General features: G+C 40.3%; 1 protein-coding gene across 4 annotated transcripts in view; it reads right to left on the minus strand.

The window, feature by feature from the left end:
• MARCHF3 (membrane associated ring-CH-type finger 3) overlaps positions 1–22,357 on the minus strand; it is a 180,840-nt gene that overhangs the window by 55,542 nt on the left and 102,941 nt on the right. The gene's annotated exons all lie outside the window — the stretch shown is intronic.

Raw genomic sequence — 22,357 nt, forward strand, 5'->3', positions numbered from 1 at the left:
CTCAAGGGAGCATCATGGAGTCACACAAATACTTCCTTTTTGCATCTCTGCTGATTTAAATACCAGGTGTGAAAAGTGCAGGGTGTCTAACTGCTCCCTACTGAGTGCTCCTTATGTGTGGATGCTGAATAGTACTGCAACCCATAAGAGTCCCTCTGAGGAGCGCTAAAAATCTTACAGCTAATGAATTGACTCTCCTGTGAGGCAAGGAAATTGTAAAGCAATACTACATGCAGCAAGAGTGTTGCAAAGATTTGGGAAGGAATTTTGGCAAGATGTGAAGAAGTTAGGAGCCTTAGCCTTCCAAAAGGTCTCAAGATGTAGTCTTCTGGTTCTTGTAACCTCCAGATGTAGACTTTGACTTTCATCAATTTGCTGAGAAGATCAAGGATTGTATTTCAGGAAGGCTAGAATTAGAGCTGGTACTGATAAATGTTATCAGCCAAGAAGGGCAAGGATTGAACATACAGGTGGCAAGTTGCACCTCTCTGAGAACCTTGTCTGTAGCCTCTTCATACTATACATGGGATCATCCTTTATTGTTTGGAGGCTTCAGCTGTTTCAAGTAATACAAAGCTCCATCACCTCTCCTAATGGAAATGCTGGGAATATTTGCAAGGAATGCTTCAAGTGTTTGACGAGCTAAATACTTGCTTGACCTATACACTTCTATATTAAATGTTTATACTGAAAGAAACTGTCTTATCCTCCCATATAACCCCTTAAGTCAACTTACAGTCCCCAATTCACATTAGAGAATAAGAATCAGAAACAGGATATTTGTGGCTGGCTGACAATTATGTAGCTCACTTCTTTTAGAAATTTGTCCAAGCTTTAACATTTTCTGAAGGACTCTCCTTTTTAAGTTTCCCATTAGCTAAAAAAGAAAAAGCAACCTGTGATTTAGATCTGTTGGGAGTGGTGAATTTATATTACGGTGTGGGTATTTTTTATTCACGCCTAGGTTTTCCCGAACATTGTAATCCATTTTGAGCCCGTACATTAAGAAACCCAAAATAATATATTAAATTAAATATTAGTCCAACAAAATATTTTATCTTTCCTTATTCTATTAAATTAATTCACTTCAGGATTATATTATTCTACACATAATTTCATCACATCGCTCCCTCTGTGTGTGTTAAAAATGTGAATGCATTCAATATGGAGATCTACGGTTGCTTTCTTAGGTATCATGCTAGCAAATTCAAAAGGTCATCGCTGAGCATTCACTGAGAAATACCAAGGCAATGAGTGACCCAATTAATAAGTTCCCATACCTTGGTGATGCCAATAGGCCAATATTTTCATCAACATCTTTGCAAGAAGTTCAGCAAATGGTTCCATCAATGAATTGCTCATTTTCCACTACAGAAGGGCTTCTGCAATTTGCTACAGAACAGGAGATGTGCAACTCTGAAATCTAGAAGAATGGCAGGACTCCACAAATGCCTGTGAGCAAGGCATGGAAATCCTTATTAAGTTATAATCAAACATATGGAGACGTCAAACTGCAGTCTTGCCAGCCTGGAGATGAATTTCAACAAGGTCTCATTTGCATTTACAACAGAAAGCCAAGTTGGAACCCTCATTGCACTTTTGACTACTGTGCATAAATTGAGCTCATTTCTCCACTGCATCAAGAACTACCATGTTGATGAATTCAGTTACCAAAGTGGATCCCCCGCCTTGCCCTGTTTCAACAAGGAGAGATTTGCCTCAGAATCTCTGAAGAAAAACCTGAGTATTTTTTGATTCACATGAGACAAAAAGTTCTTATACTGTAAGCTGTGGGAGGCAAAACTTACACAAATACTGAAGGAGAGCTCTTGCGTGAATTGCCCATTTGTGCTTTTTCAGCACCTTTATGAAAAACAGCACAGAATGCATCCATAATCTTCATACACTTTCAAGCACTCAGAAACCCACACTAAACTTCCTATTTTACATTATTCCCAGGAGTCTCCTATTAAGTTCCAAGAAATGCAACTCAAAAACTTACATCCTGCAGCTTTGAGATTTCAAGACTAAGAGGAGAAATATACAACTAGCTTGTTACTAACAGCCTTGCAGTCAGAGGATAGGAACCACCCTTTAACTAAAAATGTGTGCATTGGGAAAGCAAATAATCATGCTTAATTTTTATATTCTTGCAAGTAACTATAAATGCTGCCAGAATTTTGTAAACAGGCAATGTAGCCAAAGTTTAAATATATTTAATTATTAAAATATTCATTATGGAAGTTAATCATTATCTATAGTTTATTATTATACAATACAAATGAATCAGATTCTAGGGGCGTACAGCCTATTTATAACTCTTTTGAAATAGAGATATGAGTTTGCATAATTTCATTTTTCTGCAAATCACTCACTGATTGTAGAGATGAGAGGATATTTTGAAGTACAATGAGAACTTCTAATGTAAAGGAAAGCAAGATAAGTAAAGTCCAATGTGAATTGAATGTTTTTGTGTCTTCTTTGTTTAATGATTGCTTGCACCCACAAATTCATGGTAGAAATTAGGTGTATTTGGTTTGCACAAAGAAAAATACATAAGAAAATACAAAAACATTTTTGAAAATTTATTTCATATGTAGAGCTGTTCGGAGAAAATATCCCCACTCATCAGTCACTCAGTTTTCTTGCTGAACTCAGTACTTAACACACAAAGATAAACAACATTACCAAACAGCCACATCTTAGTGCGGGATTGGGGAACCTATGGCCCTCCAGATGTGGCTGGACTCTAACTGCCATCAGCCCCGGTCTGACCAATTGCCATGGGTTATGGAAGCTATAGTCCAACAACATCTGGGGAGGGCACAGTTTCTCCACCCCTATTGTAGCACCTGTTGCACCAGTATATAGAATGCTAGGGCTGGGAAGAGAATATTGATCATTTAGTTAGCTATAACAGTATTTCCATATTGCAATGTCATTAAAAATACACATACAAAATCCAAACTCACATATCACCAGCTAACCATAGCAGAGTTATTTTTTGTTTCTTTAATTGTCTGCATAAAACTGGCGACATAGAAAAGTTTTCAGCAAACATTTAAAAATTAATACTGAAGATGTCTGCTGAATCTCTACTGAAGAAGCATTCTACAAGACTGGACAGACACACTGAAGGCTTGGTTTCATGTTGACATCAGATGAGCCTCACCCACAGAAGACAAGCAAAAATGCTCCAAAACATGATCTCAGTGATCAAGCTCAGATATAAAGGTTCAGGTGGTCCCAAAGGTATATTTAACATAATACCAGCAACTTCTCAAAACCTGGTATTATTCTGGGGTTGCAGCAGCATCACATCACCACTAGTAGTATTTGCCAGCAAATATTTCAAGTAGGCTGGGTCCTTTTCAAGAGTACCTTGAAATGTCAGCTTGTAGATTGGAGGCACACAACATGCAAATGGATCACTGTTATGGTGGGAGGAGTCAGGATGCATTTCAAATAAACCTCATGCAAGTTTAAATGATAGACTCAGATGACTGGGATACATGTGATAACTTTGTTAAGAAAGTTCCCCATGTGACACATATGCAGAAATATTCGTAACCTCCAGTCAGATAGTCATTCACAAATCCAAGGAAGTAAAAGAGTAGTAATAGTGGATTTATATGCATAAATTTTATCTTCTTTATATTTTTATCCCACCCTTTCACAATGGAGCTCAGGGTGGTGTACATCCCCCACCCATTGTATTCTCACAATAACTGTGAAGCAGGTTAGGCTACAAGTTTGCTAGCCACCAAGCAGATATGAACAAGGCCACACTCACACCGTACATTTATTCCAGTATTATTCCACTTTAAACAGTCATGACTTCGCTCAAAGAATCCTAGAAAGTGTAGTTTGTGAATGGTGCTGAGAAGAGATTCCTATTCTCCACACAGAGCTACAATTGTCAGAGTGATTTAAGTCAGTCTCTCTTCCCAGAGAACTCTGAAAATTATAGCTCTATGAGGGGAATAGGGGTTTCCTAACAACTCTCAGCACCCTTCACAAACTACACTTCCCAGGATTCTTTGGGGGAAGCCATGTCTATTTAAAATGGAAGGACACTGGAATAAATGTATGGTGTGAATATGCCCAAGATTCAAGGGCATCAATCTCTCTAGTCAAGGTCAATATTCTGTCCTCAATGCTATCTTTTTCAGGCACCCCGGCACAGGAGTAAAGCAACACATAAGGGGGTTATGGGAGTGAGTGGGCTAGCTCTGTCCCCCTCCTTGTTGTGCTCTGCACGTTAGAGGGGAACTATCTAAAGTGGGCAGCCTGTTTCTACTTGTATAGGCTCCTCATGTAATGTAGATCCTTGGAAAATCAGGATTCAACATTACATGAATAGAAGCAGGCTCCCTGCTTCATAGTCACCCTCCAACTCTCACTATCACACACAGCCCCCCCCCACACACACATATGGTGCTTTGCCCTATTTCCAGAACACCAACAGGAGGCTACTGGGTTTCATGGTTGGAGGATATAAGGCCCTACCTCACAGCTTTTAAGGATTGCACTATGATCATTTGACTCTACCCTCTGAAAGGGACAAAAAAATAGTATCATTTTCAAGCCATGTGTTCCATAACAAGTAGACTATTGATTTGTAGCTCTAAGGGAGAATCAGTGAAAATCACTTACCGTTGAAGGAAGCTTTTGCTGGATCAAAGAGCCTTCCATCAGTGGAGGGACACAACTGAATACAACCCATTGGGTTTTATAATAATCTTTTACAGTATACAGCTATGCCGGATTTAATCAATACAGAAAAACAATTTAAAGCGGTTTTCTTTTGGCTCATGTCACCTTTGCTTTGGATTTTGGAGTATAAGAAATATTCAGCTGAGTTGGTCTGAAAGTGGATGCATGCAGCTTCAGGGGCCTTTTAATAAAACCAATATAATAACTTACCTACACAGTGCAGCTGGGGGAAAACACTACTCCCAGAATGAAGAATTAATGATGAGTTTTAGATAAAGGGCAAAGGCAATCCATTGCAACAATTCCTCAATTTATTGTATACTTTTAAAACTTTTCGGTGCACAACCATGACTCACTAAACTTCTCAATATGTCTTAATTTCATTTTCAAGCCATTTTCTGCCAGTGGCCATTTTTTGCTTTGTAAAATTGAACAATGAAATCCATTTCTTAGTAACACCATTTCATTATATGCACAGTTTATTGGAGATTATACTACAAAAGGGGACAACAACAAAAAAGGAAAGGGTGAGAAAAATGCAATACAAGTACCATCATTTGTGGCTGAAATTGCAAACTTCACTAATTTGGAATCTCCTGATATCAGGGTGTTTTGTTTTGTTTTGTTTTACATTACTGAAACAAAAATTAAACCATGGAGGAGCAAACTGCACATTACATGCATGAATAAAATGCCTCAATGTTTTTTTTTTTAAAAAAATCTGGTAAGTAGAAGTGCCAAATCTCTGGTTTGGGGTGTTTCCCCACTCCCCCAAGCAGTCCTTGGCTGTGTCCCAATCCATATAGTTCAGGAGGACCTCTGACTTTCTGAAGAGGTTTTTCAGAGGTGCTGACGGCTGCTTGGGGGAAGAAGATAACGGGAGACTTTCCTTCCATGAACTTCCTTTAGTAAACGTATATTGGGATCCAAGCCATTGCATTTTAAAAAATATAAATATATCACTATGTGTTGCACTGCAAACATCCTGCTCAGTAAACAATGTTTTAACATTGTTGTTTTGCAGTTATTGTGTGGTGTTTTGTTTTGTTTTCCATTCTTGGCTGTCCATTAAAATGGGAACTAGTAATGTCTGGATAAACAGCTTTAGGTCCTTTGTATTTTACGATAAGTCAATTCCATACTGTAATAAACTGCTATCTCACCACTTAAGCAGCAACAGCCTTCAATGAATCATGAATCTTGGCAAATCTCAATTATTGCTGGAGGAGCCACAGAGCAATATAATGGTTGGGTGGTTGTGAGTGAGAAAAGAAATGGTGGCTGTTTTCCTACTTCTTCCAATGAGGGAGAAAGTCACAAGAATCTGTACTATGCAGAAGTCATGACCTCCTAACTATACACAGAGCTTGGAAAAGTTACTTTTTTGAACTACAACTCCCATCAGCCCAATCCAGTGGCCATGCTGGCTGGGGCAGATGGGAGTTGTAGTTTTAAAAAGTAACTTTCCCAAGCTCTGTCTATACACACATAAAAAGATCCTTTACTCTCAGTGCATTTCCAAAAAAAAGGAAGGCTTAATTCAATCCTATGTCACATTGATTTTACTACAGTATGTCTTTTCCTCTAAGCCTGACCTCAGTTTGACTTTCACATTTACTGGCTAAAGTGAAAAACTAGACCATTACACATTAGCATAGCTGCAAAAGTCAAATGAGAAGGTGACAGAGTATTCTCTGTACAGCTCTTGTGCTCTAGAGAAAATGCCTGTGAATTGAACATTGATTTAAGTTTACACCTGAGCATTTGGCTGGTTTTACTAGTTTCCTACATGCTGGAAGTCGTATCTCTGGACCATGAGGGCCTTTTCCTGCTTCTCAAATCTTAGGAGAAGCAGCCAGTAAGTTTTTCTCTGTTTCTTCACCTAATTCAAACCTTAGCCCTACATTATTTTTATGCAGTGGTGTAGCAGAGGGGGAATGCAAGAGAGGTGCAGGATCAATGATGTAATCTTCAAGAGAGCCCAGGTAATTGATAGACCTGCTTTGCTCTGACAAATGAATGAGGTGATAATGAGTCTTTCAAGTTTGTTTCTGTCAGTTTAGCATAGAGAAAGTCAAAGGATGAGGAAACTAATCAAGGAAAGGCTAGATACTCCTTTCCTTTTCTTAGACAGAGTTCTTACTGCGCTACAGCACACTAGCAGCTTAAATGGAACTGCTTTTTTGCAAGCTTGTTTGCATTTCTCATTGAAAGGTAAAGATTGCATTTCAGCTGGCTGAAGATCTTTTAAGGCTCAATGTGTTTTGAATGCTGAACTCATGCAGATAGAAAAAAGCACCACTGTGTTCAATAGTTTGCTCGTCCCAGGAAACTACACATAGGAATGTAGTCATGCTGATTCTAATAGGATATTGTGTTCTGTTATATTGCTCATTAGGGTGTGCATGCATACATTATAACACATACACAGAGAGAGAGAGACATACATTCATGCACATTGGAGCTATACAGCTGCCTGAATTTTCGAACTCTCTTTGGGAGTGTGGCTATGGATCCTCTTTAGATGAATGGCTATGGGGGGCTTTCATGATGAGCTCTTGCACTTTAAAATTTACCACTTCACCGCTGTTTTTATGCCTTGCTATCCTTCAAAAAAAATCTCCACAGCAATATTTGTGGTCACCTCCCACTGTGCAGATGTCAGATGAAGCTTGGCTGTAACTAGCAAAGGGTCAAGATTATCTGTCCTAGATTTTATCCAAGCATTTTTACAAGTAACCAAATCAGGGACATCACAGTTTGCTTTAGGCCATGGAAGAAACAACAATTTTTTTATATGCAAAAACATGGATATTGTGTGCATGCACTGAAGTCATATCTCATTTGCCCTTACCCTTATCCATTTGCTACCCACCCTAAGCCTTTTGGGATGGAGAAAATCTAGGAAGAAAACTAAAGCTACAGAACACATTGTATGCATATTCATTCACAGGAATTGTTCCATGTCCGGGACTCATACTTTTTGAATCTGCCCTAAGTTGTTTGATCTTACAAATGCAGCAATACAAACACAATTACTTATCCTGAGTAGAATTCATAGATGTTTCAAACAACTCATGTCCATCATCAACAATTCTGAAAGGAGAATTTAACCTGCCCAAAAGTTCAGATCTTCACTGAGGTCTTTCTTAAGAGTGCCTATAGAGGTAACACTCCCCAAAGATGCTCACTTTGTGCCCATTTCATAACCTTTTTAGGCACCAGGTTAAGATGTTTTTATTCTGGCATTTTAATGAATTCATGTTTTAAGCACTGGTAATTTCAAAAGTTTCCTATTTTTTAATTATTTACTGCATATATTTTTATTGCTGATCCTCTGGATATTATACGGCATTGTGAACCACTCAGGGATAAATGTTTATGAATGGTCGTATACAAATGCCTGGAATAAATATGTCTATCACAAGTTTGTATTGCAACTTAATACTACTTAGTACTTTTCATTGACTACCCTTCCAGTAAAGGAACAACGTGCCCTAGACCAGGGGTTCCCAAACTGTGGTCTGTGGACTACCAGTGGTCCACAAGCTTCATTCAGGTGGTCTGTGGTATGTCTGGATTTGTGGATGAAGATGGGAGATGGCACATCCATCATATTAAATATTCATATTTATTTTTACTTGTATTTTATTGCTTCTTTCCCCCCTTATATTGGATCTTATTATATTAAAATGTGAATTCCATGGGATTCAATTTGTAATGCAATAAAATACAATATAAGAAATAAAAGAAGCAATACAAATATAATTAAAAATCACACAGCATCTGGCACAGCACACTACAATTGCTACAATAGGCAGAAAAATCATTACGTGGTCCACCAAGACCATCAGCAATTTTCAAGCAGTCTGTGGGGTAAACAAGTTGGGGAACCACTGCCCTAGACTTAAAATTTACTCCTCAGCCCAAAACTAAGATATGTTAACATAGGACCAAAGTTTCATTTTACACCAAGCACATTGCTAGCACATTACATTGTCTCTTGCTTAATGCATAGTTATTATTGAATTTCCCTAGCACCACAGGGTAAGCAGATCACTTGCTTAATCAGAGACATGTACAAACCCCAAATCCTGTGACAAGGAAACCTAGATTTTCAGATTAAGTATGCTAAATAAGGAATTTGCATGTACTTTATAATTTGTTTTCACATTATATCCTGATTAACTGATGTTCTGAGAGAATGTTTTATATGTATAAAGAGAAAAAACAGAAAAATGGAGAGATGAAAGCACTTGAAGATTAGGGTCCTGCTTGCGGGCTTCCCCCAGGCACCTGGCTGGCCACTGTGAGAACAGGATGCTGGACTAGATGGGCCACTGGCCTGATCCAGCAGGCTCTTCTTATGTTCTTAGAGTTAGGAGCCACCCATGAACAGTGAGAAATGGAGTGAGAATGTTGTACTGGGCACTAATTTCTAGCCCAAAGGCCAACATAAGACCTTCCCCTGATTTCCAAGCTTTTTAAAAGCATATGTTAATATAAGTATGTGTATTATTACTTTTATTTTTCACCTTTCCTCCAATTATCTCAGGATGGTATGCATTGCTCCTCCCACCTCATTTCATCTTCACAACAACTCTGTGAGGTAGGTTAGGCTAAGAGACTAAGACTGGCCCAAGGTCACCCTGTGAACCTCATGGCTGAGTGGGGATTCATATATATCACACACACATCTTCCAACATAAGTATCAAAATTAATTAGGATTACAAAAAAAATGTTTTTGTTTGATAAGCCTTTCTTCTAAAGATAATTGGCTTGGAGCCAGACTAAGCCATGGTTAGAACAGTCCCACTGAAATCAAGGGGTAATATCCAAGTAAGTCATTTTTTAGTTCATTGATTTCAGTGTCTCTCCTGTAAATATGAGTAATGTTGGATATCACCCAATAGAACTGAAATTAGTCAGATTTCGAGGGATCTACTCAAAATATGACTAAAGCTTCAATCATAACCATGTCTACTCAGAAGTTAGTCCTACTGAATTTAACAGGTCTTACTCCCAAGGCAGAGCTTGGAAAAGTTACTTTTTTGGACTACAACTCCCACCAGCCCAATCCAGTGGCCATGCTGGCTGGGGCTGATGGGAGTTGTAGTTCAAAAAAGTAACTTTTCCAAGCTCTGCTCCCAGGTAAGTGGGTATAGAATTATGACCTATGTCCAGTCATCTGACATTTGCTTTATTTCAGAGCATGAAATTATTCTGTGTTTTATTCCCCCTCCTCCAAGAGTGAACATATGTACACACAACAATTCATTGCTGACGTAAGTCTGAATTCATTAGAAATGTAATTTTAGTAAAAGGCAAAAGAGTTATACGATCTGTAGAGAAACCAGAGAGGACTTCATTTATTTGTGTCTGTTTTTACCATATTGAGTTACAGAACCATTCTCTCTCATGTTAAGTGCTAACTACATTTCACACAAAAAGGTGTTGAATGAAACATTGGCCATTTTTATTTTATTTTTATAAGAACAGGTGTGGGAAAACTTTTTCAGCCTAAGAGACAAGCACCACATTCCAGTGGTAGATAGAGCCAAAGGTGAATGTGGGGCAGAGCAACAGATGCATCTATTACCTTTGTAGAGTAGGATACATTTTACCTATGGAAAAGTCAGAGGTTTCTATGTACACCTCCCCTCCATCCTCCACTCAGGCAAGCAAGAGGCATTATCACATTTCAAGGAAACTTTCCAGCTAGGCAAACAGCACTTGAGAAAGGTGTCTAGCAGGGCTCGTGAGGAACATGGCCTATGGAGAATGGGTATGACCTGAGGGCAGTCATGGGAGGGCAGTCAGAGAGGCCTTGAGGGCCACACTCAGCACCTGGGCCTCTGGTTTCCTGCCCCACATTTTAAAGGATGAGAGAAGCATCTACAGGGGAAGTGGGTGCTCAATTCTTTTCCTGTCCATCATTTCCCACACTAAATTGCTGCCACTGGCCGCTTTCCCCACCACATGGTTCCAGTCACATGTTGGCAAGAGCAATACTATTGCTAATATTAAGGAAGCATGACTACAGCAACTGCCTCCAATTATACGTAGTGCAAGAGCAGTGATTTACCACTAAAGCTATTTCACCGGTATTATTCAGTCATGCATTTAGCCAGGTCCCAAGGTTAATATGGTGGTTCTTCTGACCGGATGGTGGATGTTCAACCTGTCCTGGATGGGGTTGCACTCCCCCTGAAGGAGCAGGTTCATAGCTTAGGGGTTCTCCTAGAACCTTATCTGTCACTTGAGGGTCAGGTAGCCTCGGTGGCATGGAGTGCCTTCTATCAACTTCGGTTGGTGGCCCAGCTACGCCCCATCTGGACAGGGATAACCTCACTTCAGTTGTCCATGCTCTGGTCACCTCCAAGTTAGATTACTGCAATACATTCTACGTGGGGCTGCCTTTGAAGATGGTTCGGAAACTGCAGCTTGTGCAAAATGCAGCGGCCAGATTGGTAACAGGGACCAGATGGTTCGAACATATAAAACCGATTCTGGCTTGCTTGCATTGGCTGTCTTTACGTTTCCGAGCTTGATTCAAAGTGCTGGTTTTAACCTATAAAGCCTCACATGGCTTGGGACCACAATACCTGATGCAACTCCTCTCCTGACACAAACCCACCCGTACACTCTGCTCAACATCAAAGGCCCTTCTCCGGGCGCCTCCTCTGGCAGACCCTCCTCCGGCAGACTCCGAGAAAAGCTGGGAGTCTGGCAACAAGGGAGAGGGCCTTCTCAGTGGTGGCACCCAAATTATGGAATGATCTCCCTGACAAGGTGCGCCTCGCACCAACACTGTTATCTTTTTGGCGCCAGGTCAAGACTTTCCTCTTCTCCCAGGCATTTTAGCATGTGTTTTTAAATTGTTTTTAAAAATGTGTTTTTAAATTTGTATATTTCTTTTAATGTTTTTAATTGTTGTAAACCACCCAGAGAGCTTCGGCTATGGGGCGGTATACAAATGTAATAATAATAATAATAATAATAATAATAATAATAATAATAATAATAATAATAAATGATGATGATTATATTCCCTTTCAGAAAATCAGGCAGGTAACCAGTTTCACACTATCTTGAAAGTTTCTCCTCTGATATAATTTAAAACAAACAAACCCACAACTCCTCCTACTTAGAATTGGCAAAAGAGATTATTTGGCTATAATCCACAAGATAATTATTTTACCATATACTATACAACAGTGGTTCCCAACCTTTGTGAGTACAGGACCCCCTTTATAAGCTCAAAAAATTGTGACCTCCCCCCATGCTAATTAAAAAAAAAATGGTGTGTGGCAAAATCACATCTCCAAATATCCCTTTCCATAAAAAGCTCCCTGCAGACAGGGAGGTGTTGATTTCTTTTCTTAACGCAAAGGTTCATCAAATTGGTATCCCCCTCCCACCGCCACACATAGTCTGAAAATGTACAGTCCTGTCTCCCAACACCAGTGGTAGGTTACAGTGTTGGACTAAGATCTAGGTTCAAATCCCCACCCAGCCATGAAGCCCACTGTGTGACTTGGGCCACACACAGTCTCTCAGCCTGACCTATCTCAGAGGGTTGGTGTAAGGATAAAATGGAAATTGAGGGGGGGACTATGTGCACCACTATGTGCACCACCTTGAGCAACTTGGAAGAAATATAAATGCAATAATAAATAAATAAATTTCAGCTGCAGTATGTGGACCCCAGCCTCAGCCAACCTGCTGAGCTTTAATAATAATAATAATAATAATTGAAGCAGCAGAAGCAACAGCAGCAGCAATGTGGTAGTGGTGGGGATGCTAGATTCTGAAGACAAAAGGGTGGATAGATTGAGTAGGGGGGTTAGTGCTTTTAGGCATTGGGATGATCATCAGAACTGACGACTTGGTTAGCGTGCACTTGGGGCATGAGAGTGGAGCAGAAGACAGATCAGTGCATGCATGCACACACACACACACACGTGCCCCTCCTGAAAGCAACAGCAGGTATGCATGCATTTGGGCCCTCAACTGATGCAGCATCTTGGGGAGAGAGATTGGGGAGCATAGTGTAGGTGGAAGAAAGGCGGGATGCTGGCACACACACACTTAGTCTCAGAGATGCAGGGTGAGCAAGTCCTGAGCTTCCTCACTGCTCCTTGGCTCCATCAGGGCAGCCTTGCAAATAAGAATATTTTTTAAAAGGAGATGGCAGCAAAGCAGGAGCCAAGGAAGGCAGGCAGGCTGGCTGCCAGGAAGGAAGGGGGAAAGCAGCCTTTCCTTGCAGCCTTGCTTCTTTTTGCCTCATGAAAAGCCTTTCATTCTCAGTAAGGGTATCAGCAGCAGCAGCAGTGTGAGGAGACTGGAGTCAGAGATAGCAATCCCCTCTTCCTCCTGGTAGCTTCACCCTCAGCCTCCTTTGGCATCTGCCACGTGTTTTATAGGCAGATGCCTGCCTTCGGCCAGCCTGAAAGATGCTCTGGCTTATCAGCAAAAGTCCTCGCCTCTTGTTTGGAGCAAGGGGGAGGTGTCATCTGCAGCAGCAATGGGGAGCAGACAGTGTCCAGGGAATGAAGTTTTTCTAAAAAATAATCAGTTTCTTTACTGGTCATGGCCTCTCTGGATTACTTCGCAGCCCCCAGGTTGGGAACCACTGCTATACAATCTAAGTCTATGGGATGGCTCCACAGCTGTTCTGGATTATGTGTGTTGCCACCTGTATAGTGTTCAGGCACACCTCCATCTCCAATTGCTGCTATTTTGGTGGATGGGGATAGGAAAGGAGGGTAATGGCCATACAATAGATTCTACCTCAAAAAGCATGAATGGTATTCCCCCTTTGAGCACTGAAAGACACTGAGGGCAGCCAGCAGCTCAGAAGCAGTTCCCTTACTCATGCTCAGCGATGGAGGAGAAATTCAAGTCAGCCAAATTTACACTTTCCAAACCAATATGCAAACTACCCTGTGGAATTCCGTCCCCTTGAATATTAGGCAAGCGCCATCTCTGCTATCTTTTCGGTGCCTTTTGAAGACTTTCCTCTTTCAACAAAGTTGAGACCTATCCCAGTCTGTGTCTGTGTCAGAATTGTTTAATATGTTTTTTAATAATGTTTCTAACCCTTTTTTAAGGTTGCTTTTTAAAATTATTTTTAATGGTGTTTTGTATTAATGTATTTTAAGATCTGTTTTTATGAAGTTTTAACGTTTTTTGGTGCTTTGTTTGCTGTCCTGGGCTCCTGCTGGGAGGAAGAGCGGGATACAAATTAATAAAATAAAATAAATAAATAAATAAAACAGCTATCCTTCAAAATTCATACTCTTCCACATTTTGTGATGCAGTTCTCCAACCAAGTAAAGTGTACAAAAAGGCATATACTAAGTGAAATTGTGCTTTGAAAAACATATATATTAGTGAAAGTAATATACCAAAAATGCACTATATTAGGGGAAATTGCTTGCAAAAATGTGTCTATTAGAAAAAGTGCATTAAAATATTGATAGATTTTTGTCAGGACTTAAAAACACAAAGTATGCAGAAATGAGAACTGAATTTATTATTGAAAAAACAGAGAAATTGACAGATTTGTCAGTCCCTCCTCACAAGACAACATTGCCTTGAGATTGTCTGCACCACCTCTGATCCTCAGGACAACAGCATGTTCAAGTTGAATGAAGCATGCTTAAGAGTCCCATGCAGCTCCTGAGCTGGGTCAGTTCTTAGGTTTGGTAGCTATGAAGGAAGGGACACCCCAGAAGCTTCACTGTCTTCAGATCTGGGAAGATAGTCAGCAACATGGGGAGCTTGAAAAACCCCCTGGTTTGGGTGCTAAAGGTAGTTCTCAAACTTTTTACTCAAGATGATCAATATTCCTCTCAGCACTAAAGGAAAGGGGTGCCCCCAAAGGTTTCTGTATCTCCTGCCCTTCAGCAAAAAGATAATCCATTAGCCCAGGAGGCCAGATCCTTACTGGCCAAAGTGCAGTGGGTGAATGGGTAGTACATCATGGTCCTGGCTATCTGGCTCAGGGAGGATCTACCCCCCCACCCCCCACCTGCTGGATTGCAGAAGTTGGCCATTCTCGTTTTATGTAATTATGGTGTTCATTTTTGAAGCTGTTGAATTTTTATATACTACAATAGCTGCATAAAAAGCTACAATGTAGCAGCATTAATTCTTGAAACAGAATCTCTGCACAAACAGGGCTGGGTCACAACCCTGGTGATCACGTCCACTTGCAAGGTGCTGATATGGAAGCAATCGTTAGTCAGGGCTACTTGGAACAGTTTCCTCTGAACAATGGGCATCTCCACAGTTTTCCAGAAGCCTGGACATGTTGGTGACTGCAATCAATAAGGGAGCTGAAAGGTCAGACAGGAAGATGATGTTAAAAAAATAATTCTGAAATAGTGTGAAGACCTCCCTGTCTGACTGCACATTGAAAAGTGCCAGGTTAAAATCCTCACTTGGGCTGCAATCCTGGGAGTAAGTCCCATTGAGCCCAATGTAGCTTACTTCTGAGTAGACATGTACTGTATTGCAGCTTAAGTCATGAAGCTCACTGGGTGACCTTGGGCTACTCACTATCCATCAGCCTAACCTACCTCACAGAGTTGTTGTGAGGTGAAAATGGAGGGAAGAAAGAACTATGCCTTGCCCTCCTGGGAGAAGACGTGGCATATAAATGTAGTAAACGGATAACTAAAACTCTTGATAACACTTCTTGTGCATCAAGCATGAACAGGCACACAGGAAAGTGTTCTCTATATGTTCTTCAGCACTGGAGCTCCCATTCTTTGCAAGCTTGCTGAAGCTCAAACCTGAACATCGTCGTATAGGCTACATTAAGACTTTCAATTACTATTATTTGGACAGGCAGTCAGTGATGAAGGGTAAAAGGGTTATTTTTAAGGCTTATAGTGGAAAAGTGGAAACATCATTATTTTACATTTATATTCACCATAAAATGTGTGCATGTGTGTGTGTTTAAAAAAAATACAAAAGGGAATTTTATAAAAGGGTGACATCTATCCTGAACCTTCAGGGATATAGCTGCTCATAACTGTAAACAGAACAAATAGAATAAACCAGCAAACCTTACAGAAACCAAGGAGGGAAAACAAAAGAATCACATTGGCGAGAGCATTTCAAGAAGCGTTTAATGGGGCATCTGAGCTTGCCAAAATACCAAAACAACATATCAGTCAGTAAGTCTGCTTATGGGCTTTTTTAAAAATCACCTTTAAAGTAGGATGACAAAAGGAGGTATGGGTGTACTGTACAAATATGTCAAAGTAACAAGAACTGTCTAGGTTAAACGAGATCATGGGGGCAGAAACTGAAGGTTATAAAACTGACCATTAATACATTTAAAGGAGTCCCTGTCATCTTTGTAAACTCTGAAAGATCCTCTTTTCATGACAGCAATCCTACTTATGTGCAATTAACAGGATATTTCCCCTGCCCTCCTCCTTGTGCACTTTTAATTGTTCAAGTCTGCTATTCACAAGTTGAGATGGCTGAATTGCTCCTGGTTAATTACAGTTCCCACACCATCTGGGCATTGTTCTGCGTTATTCATATGTGATGTCAATTTGTTTAATGGTCTGTCAAAAGCAACTCTGGTAGAGCAGATTGTTTCCTCTAGAGTTTATACTTTCCAATAATTCCCTCCTTCTAGGTTCGTTATATATCCACAGCTGGGAAAGGGTGGGGGAGGTAGGGGTAGAGAAAAGAGAAGTGAGGAATTGTTGGATTTCAGACACAATAGCAAGGTTACAATATAACATGATGTGTAGCTTTTCTACTACAAAAAGACTATTGTTTCCTTTTAAACTCCTCAAATCAGAAGGAAATAATGATCCAAAAGGATGCCTGCTTAGTATGTGTTAAAAAGACCCAAAACCATACACACAGAAAAATTCTTCCACTATTGAAGCCTATTAACTAAAAAGAAAATACAGTGAAACATTCCCATATGAACACTATGTCTAAAAACAGAACTTAATGGTGATTTACAGTGCAGTACTATAAATATCTACTCAGAAGTAAGTTCTAGTAAGTGTAATGGGACTTTATTCCAGGCAATGTATATAGAATTGCAGACACAGTAGAGATGCATAAGGACAGATAATGTAATCTATTTTTAGATTAAAGGTCCACTCAGGCACTAAATAGTATATAAATAAATCAATAATAACAATTATAACAAAACTTTTTTTTAATTTACAGCTTATATAAATCACCCTACACCACATGGTCCTAGGCCAGGAGTACATACATAATTAAAAGAAGAAGAAAATCTCCAAAATCCCATACACATAAAAACATTACATCAGTACTTTTAACTGTCAGCAACATGCTCCACAGAAGCCGGCAAACCAATAATTGTGAATAACAAAACTGACAATAAACTTCAGCCCATCCCAAAGATGAGGGGAGAGAGACTCTGTTGCCATCAGGGGAGGCTGCTTCCACCTGCCTTGCCCCACCCTCCAGCCTTCAAAAGGGAGCTTCTTTAGGAGGACTTTCTGATCTTTGGGTTGGGCTGTGTGGGTTGGGGGATAGCTTCTACTTTGTTGTTTAGTTTTATTGCTTCTTTTTTGATGTTTATATACTTTTATGTTTGATGTTTATATGCCTTTATTTTGTACGTCGCTCAGAGTGGCTGGGTTTCCAGCCAGATGAGCGACTAATAAATCGAGTAAAATAAATAAATAAAATAAAGACCTGGTCAAAAAGGTGCATCTTCACTTGTCAATAAAATGCCAGTAAGTAAGAGCATGACGCACCTCAGAGGGGAGGTCATTCCATAAACAGGGCCACCACCAACAAGATCCTCTCATAAACTTCATGTGGCAGTGGAATCACAAGTACAGCTGCCCATGCAGACCTTAAGCCCATAGGCCGGTCCAATATTGGCTTTTTATTTGCACATAAGCAATTGGAATTGGGCTCAAAAGAAAATTGACAGCCAGTGCAGTTATTTTAGGACTGGCATCATATGGCTCCAGTCAGCAATACTCGTTAGCACCTTGGCTTTCACACTAGTTGTGACCTCTGAACCATTTTCAAGGGTGCACCCATACAGAGCACATTATAATAGTCTAATTGGGAAGTTCCCCCTTTAGGATGCATACCTTAACGTGGTGAGGGGGGTTGAGAGTGTTGAAGAAGCTGAGAGCAAAGCCGTCAGGAGTCTAGACCAAAAGGCTAGACTCCTAGCAGGGGCACCCAAGGTGGAATGGTCAAAGCTGATACACCAGACTTAGATGCATCCAAACTCAGAAGAAGGCAATGGTAAACCACCTCTGAATACCTCTTATCACAAAACCCCTATGAACAGAGTATCCAAAATGCAACATGAGATAGTGCTGGAAGATGAGACCCCCAGGTCAGAAGGCACTCACCGAGCTACTGGGGAAGAACAAAGGCTGAACAGGGTGGTTCATGACAGATGCTCTTGAAGGTTACTGATTCATAAGGTCGCCATAAGTCATAATCGACTTGAAGGCACATAACAACAATCGGGAAGTTACCAGAACATGGATTACTGTGATCAGGCTATCTTTGTCCAGGCAGTAGGTGGAAACAGACGCTCCTAACCACTGAAGGCACCTTAGCTGCTAGTGACAAAGCTGGACTCAGAAGCTCCCTCCCCCGCAACGCATCTGGTTTTTCAAGGTGATTGCAATTCCATCCAGAACAAGCCATCTCTCCAGTTCCTGGATCCAAAAACCCATAGTGCCTGTGTCTTGTTTGGATTCAGCTTCAATTTATTGGCCTACATCCATCATTTCTGCCTCTAGGAAACAGTTTAGCACCTGCACTGCCTCTCCAAATTCCCTGACGACATCTCCCAACAGCTTCATATAGATGTTAAATAGCATGGGAGACAACACTAAGCCCCGTGGGATCCCACAGGTCAATTCCAATGAGGCCAAGTAGTGGTGAAAGTGACCTTGGAGGCAAGAGTAGAAACCACCATAATGTTGTGTCTTGAATTCTCCCATGGAGCAACTCCAGGAGGATACTGTGGTTAATGGTATCAAAAGCCTCTGAGAGATCAAGAAGGTTGCACTTTCCCATCTCTTTCTTGACAACGTAGGCTATTTCAGTTGAGCATGAAGCTGCTGTCCCAACCTACCTGTTGAAGACCATTGAACTAAAGTCTAAGTGTAGGCCTCAGTTAAAGTTAAAAGTTTCAGCTTACAGATCAGTTTTAAAACCAGTTCAAAACTAGTCCAAAAACAAAAGAAAACTAGAGCACAAGTTACAACTTAAAACTAGGAGGTAGCTTGCACTTTAAAAACTTCAGTTCAAACTCAGTGTAGACTTGGTTTAGGTTATTAAATATAGCATACAAACTAAACTGTAAGTGTCAGCTCAACTTTTGGTTGAGTTTTAAAACCTGCAAAAAAAAACCCCTAGTTGAGTTTTAAAACTTTCACAGGGAGTCAGATGCTTGCAATCCCAAAGCAGTGAGCTATAATGAGAATGAAATGCAGCAAGAATGCTAGTCTTGATGCATCTGTTAAACAATAGTAGTAGTCCTAAGGCTTGCTTCTGTTACTTCTCTTCTCCAGAGACAAGATAGTCGTGTCTTATGCACTTCCAGCTATTTGTACACTAATAAAGAGCCACTGGCAAATGGCAATTCAAGGGTAATCAGCCATTTTTCTCCATACGGCTGAAAGGAGGCACTTCCTGCTGTTAGGATTTGTGCCTAAGCAGGTAACCAACACATTTCCCAACTGCCCATGGCTTAAACAGTACTTTGCTTTTATAATATCATCTACTTCGATGTTTGGATGTGCTATTCTCAGAAACCTATTACAGTCACCAATATAATAGTGTAGCGGCACCTACCCTGTGGAATTCCCTCCCCTTAAATATTAGACTGGCGCCATCTCTGTAATCTTTTTGGCACCTATTGAAGACTTTTGTCTTTCAACAAGCCTTTTAAGTTGAGACCTATCCCAGTCTGCGTCTGTGTTGGAATTGCTTTTTAATATGTTCTTAAACATTCTTTTAAAAATGTTTTTAATCTTAGATGTTTTGAAAGCCTTTTTTAAGTAATGTTTTTGAAGGTGTTTTGTTTTAATGTGCTTTAAAGTTTGTTTTTATGATGTTTTAATGTTTTTGGTGCTTTTGTTTGGCACCCTGGGCTCCTGCTGGGAGGAAGGGCAGGATATAAATATAAATATAATAGAAGCTGAGTGCAAAGAAAAATTGAAGTTGGCAGTGTTTTACAGAATAGGGTAGGCTGATTGCTTAAATGAAAGAAGTATCATCTCAATACTTTTACAATTGATCCCAGACAGTCAAAATAACAGTTCAACTCATGTTGTACAAGAGCGTGGGGGGTGCAGAGGCAGAGAGAGAGATCAGGAAGTTTTGTAAGAATTATAATTTGCAAAAATTGCTGTTCTCTTTCTAATACTCTGACATCATCCCATAGGCACCATGAGTTTTGTTAAATTTATGTCCTTTACCTTTACATTCAGGTGCAGTTGACACAGTCACATCATCATGATACAGTGGATAGTATTGTGAATTCTGATTTCAGATAAAAAATTGAAAGGCTACATTATTTGGTATAGTATAATGGTTAAAAGGCTAGGCTACAAATCAGGAACTCAAGTTCAGATTCAAATCACTTCTCTGCTATGAACTCACTATGCAAACCCGTGTCTCAGCCCCTGCCACACACCTGAAATATGGGGATAATGTACCCTTATTTCACATGGTTACTGTATGGATGACAAGATAAAGTGCTCAGTTATAAGATGGGGGATACTTGGCTCAGCAATACTACATGTAAGAAGGATCTTGGGGTTGTTGTTGATCACAAACTGAATGTGAGCCAACAGTGTGATATGGCTGCAAAAAAAGGCAAATGCTATTTTAGGCTGCATTAACAGAAGTATAATTTCCAAATTGTATTAAGTATTGGTTCCCCTCTATTCGGCAATGGTGAGGCCTCATCTTGAGTACTGCATCCAGTTCTGGACACCACACTATAAGAAGGATGCAGACAAACTGGACCAGGTTCAGAGGAGGGCAACAAGGATGATCAGGGACTGGAAACAAAGCCCTATGAGGAGAGACTGAAAGAACTGGGCATGTTTAGCCTTGAAAAGAGAAGACTGTGGGGAGATATGATAGCAGTGTTCAAGTACCAGGTTCAAGTTCAAGGTTGAAAGGTTACCACACAGAGGAGGGCCAGGATCTCTTCTTGATTGTCCAACAATAATGGAATAATGGACTCAAGTTACAGGAAGCCAGATTTTGACTGAATATCAGGAAAAACCTCCTGTTAGAGCGGTACAACCATGGAACCAATTACCTAGGGAGGTGGTGAATTCTCCAACATTGGAGGCATTCAAAAGGCAGCTGGACAGGCACCTGTCGGGTATGCTTTAATTTGGATTCCTGCATTGAGCAGGGGTTAGACTCGATGGCCTTATAGGCCCCTTCCAACTCTATGATTCTATGCTAAGTGTATATAGTGCTTTGAACACTGAAAGTGTTACATGATGCTAAATATTTTTATTATCTCAATACCAAAAAATAAAAGAAATTGGATAATAATAGGGTCTTTATACATATCCTGTACATTTACTACAGAAGGAAGTTGAAGTACTTTTCTGTTTTCATTTTTTTAAAAGACTCTCTAGATCAAGGGCCCTCCAGATGTTGTTGGACTCCAAATCCCATTCCTAGCATGGCCAATGGGTCCATAATGATGGGAGTTGTAGTCCAGGAGCATTTGGAGAGCCATAGGTTCCCCTTCCCTGCTCTAGACCAAGGCATATGAATTGGAATCTTTTATACATATTATTGGTGGATAAGCAGACAAAGAAGACTGACCTTTGCCATTGTTATGCCTTTCTTCAGCACTTAGAAAACCAAATGCCTGCCCTGTAATGGACTTATGACAGTGATGCTCTGCCAGCTCTCAGCTAACCCAGATTTGAAAAGCATCTGGCACAAGTAAACAGCACTTCTTTCCAACATTTTAATGTGACAAATTCAGAGTATATTTGTAATTGTGTGTGCATGAGAGACCACTGGCAGGAAAGAGAGAGCATATACTGTATTCATAAAAACCTCTGTCAATCAGTGCTGCAACTGCAGCACCGCGGAGCGGGGGTAAAAGGAGGGCCACAACTGTTTCTCTCAGGCCTGTTCAACAGACACAAATAGCTCTATATTGAAGTGGCTTATGGGTTTAGTTGAAAATGATAGAACTGGTATTGGTAGGTTAAATGCAGGTTAATAATTTGAAAAAGCAAACAATTATAATAAAAGATCAAAACACCAGATGATGCACTCAGTGTGACTCAGCTTGTACCATCTTCTACTGCTGCTTGGCATTTATACATCACATTTCAAATGTTCAAAGATCTTCATATACATTATCTCAATAATCCTGAAGCTAGTTTAAAGCCACCCAGTGAGCATCTCATTTCACCAGCAGTTCAACTAGATGTGTAGTTGACATCAAACTGAAGACAGAGACTCTAGACCTAATCACTTGTAGGAGGGGGAAGACTAAGATAAGCATATTCATAGTCAGAGCTGCCCCTAAGTACCAGGAAGCGGGGCAGTTGCCCCGGGCCCCGCTCTTTGGGGGGGGGCGCGGTTGGCAATCTG

The sequence above is a fragment of the Rhineura floridana genome, chromosome 1 (assembly GCF_030035675.1).
Source record: "Rhineura floridana isolate rRhiFlo1 chromosome 1, rRhiFlo1.hap2, whole genome shotgun sequence".
Taxonomy (NCBI): Eukaryota; Metazoa; Chordata; class Lepidosauria; order Squamata; family Rhineuridae; genus Rhineura; species Rhineura floridana.